Below are 6966 nucleotides of genomic sequence, written 5' to 3' on the forward strand. Positions count from 1 at the left end.
GTAGTGAGTACCCTAACTACAAGTATAACAGGAGGTGGCAAAATTGAAACAGCTAATTATTAGAAACCGTAGCTAAGTTCGCTGAAGAAATTTGAATTGCAACTGACTATTCATTCGATGTAAAAACTCACGCGAGTACACAACAAATATTTGTCTTGTATAATTACTTTGATTTGAAAAACAAAATATAGAACATCGAGGTTCTATAAATGTAATAAATTTACACACTTAAGTTTTTGTATGGTGTGACCGTTCCTTAATATTTTTTTTTTTAGCAGAGTAGAGCATTTTGCAACCCTATTATAACATTGTTTTGTTTCTTTTTCCATATTGCTTTAGAATACGGTATTTTGTTAGTAAGCTTGGGTATAAGTTAAGGCATGATACCGAAACCTACGAAAGCAACAGCATTTCGTTGCAAAACCTCACATACCCTACCGCTTTTTCTGTCAGCCCAGTGCTGACATCTAAGCTCAGTCGATGCAGCCCAACACCAACAAACATGATGATCACTACTTGCGCTTACCTTAGCAACAGCATGCCGGGCAGGCAGCGCAAATAGAAAGACTCTCGCCTGGCCTCACAAAACAACCCGCTGCGTAACAACAAACAGTGATCACTGCTTACGCTTGGCTTGGCAACAGGATGCTAGGCAGGCAGACCAAAACACAACAATTGTTGTCTGGCCCAACTAACCACCGACTGCATAGGTTGGGTAGGTAGCCCCAAACACAATGGTGCTTGCCTGCTTTAGTGAACCATCGATTGCATAGCAACGCATGGTTGACATGCTTGGTGGGCAGATCAGCGGTACCACTTGTCATGCGCATGCAACAACACAATTGTGTTGCTAGCGGTAGAGTCCAAGCAACCTTTTCCGCGCAACAACACTTACAGGTGATTACCACTGATCGCGAGGGTATAAAAGGCGGTATCATTGCCTGTCGAGGACAGTTCTTGTTACGTTGCAGGAGTTGCAAAGTCAACTTAAATAATAAAGTTAATAAAGTACCTATTTAATTCAAACAAAGTGTTGTTTTATTTTATAAGCAATATGACTTGCTTAACTTATATAAGCCCAAGCCATAATATAACGGGAGTTTTCTAATGCGTTTTCGCATTATTCAGAAGTGGGATAATAAGTTAACTTTAACAGTGTGAAATTCAAACTAGTGATTTAATTAAAATTATTAGCTGAGATCTCGCGACGCATAGAAGTTTTAATAAAAACACTGGTATATGTACGAGTATAGTATATGAAAAAAAATCATTGCTGTCGTATAACCAGTAAAACCGATCGAAGCATTAAAAGTGAAAAATCTAACCCATTTTTAATGCACTAAGCTAGACTTTTGGTAACAATTCCCAATTGTGATATTTTACCAAAATTTTGTATTAACTAGACAAATTCTTTGGATAATTAAACTTACATACGTTAATACATGGACAGCGAATAAGTCTCATATGTTTGATTATTCTACCAGTTCTGCCAATGATCCTTCAGCAGCCTTTGCATTCCCATTTATGTTGTTGTGCATACTAATTTTTTCGGTGCACGTACAAGTAGATAAATCTTTACTGCTACCTTGGTGCCAGAGCATTTGCAGCCCCATTTGTAGTGGAGTGCATAGCGATGTTTTCTCTGGTTGAACAGAGTGATGGTATTCTATCACAGCAGTGTTTATAATGTAAATCGGTATGACTTAACGTAGTGATCACTTTGCCTTATTTTGGTTGGATAATTTCAGCAAACATAGAATTTAAAACGAGAATTTGTTGTAATGTTGGCCAGGAAGCCACAAATATTACTTTGGCACGTTTAATAGTTTCGCAATCATACACTGGTCGCACTGAATGTGCTACATTAAAAGGATCTAAAAAAATAATATGAAAGTCCATTAATAGGTAAAATGAATTCATTTTATTTTATATTCACCTTAAATGCACAGTTCCTTCGATTGGTGGATATCATTTTTCGACGACTTCGCCAGTCGGCATTCAACGATAGGCAGAAGAAGACTACCAGTAAGATTTGAAATGGCAATTGTGAGTGTCTGTAATAGACAAATTAAATGAATTGATAAAAGTATAACTAAAATAGATTACATTTTACTTACTCCAAAAAACTGTAGAAGTTAAGAAAATACAAAAATAGATCTCGTATTTTTTTTTAGACTGCAAGGGGCATATTGATATGTTCAGAGTTATTTGATCACAACTGAAAGTATAACAAAAAATCAATAAAAATCCATATAAAACTAAAAAATTGTTTTTCTTAATTTCTTTAAATTCGGTCTCGACCATGGAAAATATTGTATTGTTTAAATTAAGTAATTTTACTCTATCAATAATTACTTAGTCATGCCATAAGTTGTGTTATAAGTAAACTGATTTATAGATATGAAATTATAATACTTTTTTTTAATGAAGTCAGTTTTATTTAATCATGTAAATACTGAAAAAAAAAAAAATTTGTAATTGGTCATCATTTGCTTTTACACAAAAGCCTTCAAACGATTAAGCCATTCTCCAAATTTCTGTGAGGTTTTCGACAGACCATGTCCTCCAATCCCTACCACAATTTGTAGTCCAATGGACTTCCAGACGACCAATTTTCTTATTTTGCAACCACTGCTGGGTGGTTTTAGCCTTATGGGTTGGAGCAGAATCTAACTGTCTCCATTGAAGAGAGTACTGCTCAACTGCCTCACCACGTGTTCCAGCACATCCTCCTGGTACACTTTTGCCCCGGTCTTAACCTCTTTTTCGCAGAAATTAAGATATGCAACGTCTTTACAAGACACCACCCACGAAGCCGTTACTGAGGCGGGATGCTGATCACGCTCAACCGTTGGAACAACATTTTTTTTTTACGTCTTTAGAAGTTTTAGCACAGATTTTGTCGTTTTGATTATTAAAATCCTCTTCAACAGTGAACATTTTCTCATCTGTGAAATGAATATTTTAATGACCGTTGACCCGCTGCCATCGAAGAAGCTGCTTCCATCTGTCGAGTCTAATTTTCTTCAAGCGCTTTTCTAACAGATGACCAGTTGAGCGACGGAAAGCTTTTATATGGAGATCATCTCTAATTAATCTTGACATGGATCTGGCAGATACATTCATTTGCTTGAAGATAAGTTTCTGTTGTCTAAGGATATTTCTGCGAATTCTTTTTCGAACGGTTTTGGGGTTCAAACTGTACTGTTTCAAACAAGGACCACTTATTTTCTGTTGGCCACTTCAAACGTTTGGGAAAAACGATTGCTCGTGCGGTAAACAAACATTCTCGAAATATATTAAGTCTCTTCAAAAATTCGTAAATCTCACTTGCACTTTTCTAATGCGATTTTCCTTAGGCCCCCTCCCCCTCCATAGTTAACAAGCGAAATTCATACGAACAAAAGCAAAAATAACGGAACTTTTTTCTACGAATTTGTTCTCGCCGCCGTATGCATTTTAAAATTTGTCACAGAATTTATGGCAAGACTTAGTATATTGTGAATGAAAAATAATGAAACTTTTAAATAGAAGCACAAGAAAGACTGAAAACAATCATTGCAGCATTAAAATTTTGGAGCAATATGTGCTCTTCATCGCAGAAGTAAGTATTTTATAAGATTTTCGTTTATCTTTAAGTTTAAAAGTGCGTTCTTTCAATTTCAGTTGGCAAGCGGAAAGAAACAAAATGGCAGCTAATACCCGAATTGAGCTCTCATCCTTGGCTGTTAGATGAGATATTCGTTGACTTTTGCTGCATTGTTGTTATAATTAGCAATAATAAAAAAAATTCCTTTGCGGTAACGGGATTTAAAATAAAGTTGAAAAAATGGTAAATTGCGAGTCCGAAAAAATTGAATATGAAAGTCACACTTATTTTCATCCTAGATCCTTTGTTCGGCCTTACTGCAAATGACTGTGATGTGACAATGGATCGGCAAGGGTCTGAGTTGGTTTAGATACCGACTGCCGCTGCTACAAGTCTTCCTAGACTCTTAAAGTTCTTTATAACTTAAAACCGTCTCAAAATAAATTGGAAAATTCTGAGAACTGCAGGATTTTGTCATTCCTCAGTCAGTTATGTTGTGCATATTTATATTACATATTCACATGCGTTTGGCTTACGAATTTGCATAAAAAAATGTTTGCGTTTCTAAGTCTAAAAAAAATTATTATTACTTACCAATTGAAACTTAACGGGGAGTAACCTCGTGCAAAAAATTAGCAAAAGTGATGCTAGTTAATTATTCGACGACTGGTGTTACTTATAAAACAGAACGCAATATCGAAACAGTAATTTTGCCTAAAATATGACTATCCATCTATTCTTCGGGGCTCACGCGTTTCGTTCAATTATGTTTCTAGTATTTCGCATTTCACCATCTTTGTTCAGCAAAATAAGTTTGTGCGTTTGTAAAATGCACCCTTCACAGTTTTATAAGAAACCTTAGGAGTGCTTCAATGAAATTGTAAGGAAATGTTGGTTTCACGTTTTGTCACTAAAATTAACACCACCATTATTCAGTTAATACGAGTTCTTAAGTTATTTGTTGGCAAAACTCGCCATCTAACTTCACAAACTGGTATATGAATGCACGTGCCATACTTATTTTTATCATTATTTTATCGTTTTAGCAACCAAGCTTGTATCAAACACTTTAGATTTATAAATTTTTATGCACTATTAACCAAACAACTAAATTGCATTTATAAATTGCAAAAATTTCAGCGCGGCAGTTGCCATAGATATGCAGCTGTACTTAGAAAAGCCGTGAATAATAGCGGTAAAGTGACAGCAAGTGTGTGCTGCCAGACGCGCACGATACTTATCGAATTCGAGTGTAATCGGAAGTGTTCTGAAATCTGTTTCCAAACGAAATGGAATACGCATTAACCGATCGATCGTATTTGCACAATCGGGTTAACTACTTTAGCACCTTCTGGATCGGATATATTCTACAACACGCTAACATGTTAAGCGAAGAATGGCCGTTAACAGTTTGTTGAATATTTCATTGAATAATGCAAACTAATTAAATAATATATAATTTGTTGTTTTTTCAATTTAAATAGTTATATATGTATATACATTTTTGTACTTGAATAAAAAAAATTGTATTTAAAATTATATTAAAAATACTTCATATCATATATAAATAATTAACGTAAAAGTAACTTGAGTATAAAGAAATGGAGAAAAAAATTAAAATTCAACATAAACATCCCCTTAATTTTTTTTAATTTATACCTACTTTATTAGCAAAACTAATCCTACATTTCCCAAGCAGCGTTCTCATGTTTGTCATCGTTGATTTCTTCCGTCTGATTGAAAGCCAACACAGAAATCAGAACTTTCTCCCACAAAAGAAGAAAACAAATGAACTATCAAAAATTGCTTTAAGATTGGAAATACGAGTAAGAAGCACAAAGCGTGTCGCCAGTACGGGCGACAAATTCCCTTCTCTTCTCCGCGGCTGTCCTTCTCCAACGAACAAGATGTTTCCCTGTGTAAATCCTATCGATTTTGCTTTTTTGGGAACTATGATCGAATCCGATTGTTCGGCGTATTTAATGGTCTGTACTTCGATTTATTGGTTTAAATATATACGAAGAGCGCAATTTTTACAAGATTTTGAAAACATCATTGTATTAAACATATCAAATAAGATGTGATCTAAGGCATTTATTGCAATTATGCAATACAACAATGCGCAGAAGCGCAAGTTTATAGGGAATTATTAGAAAGATGTGCAATTTTGCTCAGCAATGGGAAATATTCAGTAGCATTGAACACGGTTAAATAAGAAGGGTGTAAAGAAGAAATTGAAAATCATCTTAAAACTAAAAACCATACTCTTCGGAGGCTTACAGTTTCTACAACCTCGTTCACATATGCAGTAATCACCTATAAATCTGCCAAATTAAACTACCAATTCACATATGGCAGATTACCTGCAAAATTGACAATCATCTGTCAATACTGTTGTGGACGGTTTTTCTTCATAGAAATTATTTTGGTGGCACATTTCAGTGTTTTTGGTTTCTTTAATTATTATTAACGATATGAAGGAAATACAAGGAGAAGGAAAAGCGAATTTAATTGCGCAATTAATGGGCTGCTAATAATAAACAGTTGGAGAAAATCCATACACGACGATTACTGAGGTTTCAAGAATTATGACAACAATACGCATGCGAAATTCGATGTTAGATTTTATAATAAGTAATAAGAGGACATAACGTTTATGAGCTTTTTCCTGTAAAACTAATCCATAATTATTAATATTTAACAAACATTTTATTAGAAAGTTGGTGTTGCCAGACACCTCAAATAAGAACGAAGTTCATATGTAGGACCGTTCGCTGGAAGGATGTTTGTAAATCTGCTGTACTTTTTGCTTTAGTTTAGCAAGAAAAAATTCGAAATAAAAACCGCGCGATTTTCTGGATTATTTTACGCATGCACATGACCCATCGACACTAGAAAAAAATCATATGAAAAATATCACAAAAACTAATAAAATATTTAAAAACCAAAAATAAGTGTATTTTATTGCTTCGATAAACATGTTGAATCAAACGAAGTGCCGTGTATTAAATTGGGAAAACACAAATTTATATATAATGCAGTTTGTTTGCGTATTTATGCGGAAGACCCCGTGGCAAGAAAGTATGTGGATGTGTGTGTGTAATTCCTTGTAATCGGTTGTTTCCATTGCTTTCGCCTACTTTTCCTCTTCACAAACAAGTCATTCCCCGTCGTTTCGCTTGTTTATTCATCAGCACTTACGACACGGCGAATTCGGAATGCGTAATCTGCTTCTCTATCATTCTTCTGTAAGTCCCGTAATATGATGTAATTGACCCTCTAACACCTTATAAAAAATTGCACTTCTCGCTACATTTCAATAGAGTGGCATTACCAAGCATCAATCAGTTAACTTTTCGCGCGTCATGCAAACATTG

At 34.9% G+C, this 6966-nt stretch overlaps 2 long non-coding RNA genes across 2 annotated transcripts; one reads left to right on the plus strand and one right to left on the minus strand.

Annotated features, from left to right (window-relative positions):
• Nucleotides 1–770: 770 nt before the first annotated feature.
• On the minus strand, nucleotides 771–4778 carry LOC129239211 (uncharacterized). The gene is made up of 4 exons (XR_008581828.1): nucleotides 4184–4778; nucleotides 2118–2218; nucleotides 1937–2054; nucleotides 771–1874 (listed from the first exon to the last, which is right to left on the minus strand). It is a non-coding gene; the product is annotated as an uncharacterized LOC129239211 (long non-coding RNA).
• LOC129239212 (uncharacterized) lies at nucleotides 3394–4050 on the plus strand. The gene is made up of 3 exons (XR_008581829.1): nucleotides 3394–3604; nucleotides 3667–3832; nucleotides 3889–4050. It is a non-coding gene; the product is annotated as an uncharacterized LOC129239212 (long non-coding RNA).
• Nucleotides 4779–6966: the final 2188 nt, after the last annotated feature.

Source organism: Anastrepha obliqua, chromosome 2, assembly GCF_027943255.1.
Source record: "Anastrepha obliqua isolate idAnaObli1 chromosome 2, idAnaObli1_1.0, whole genome shotgun sequence".
NCBI classification, from domain to species: Eukaryota; Metazoa; Arthropoda; class Insecta; order Diptera; family Tephritidae; genus Anastrepha; species Anastrepha obliqua.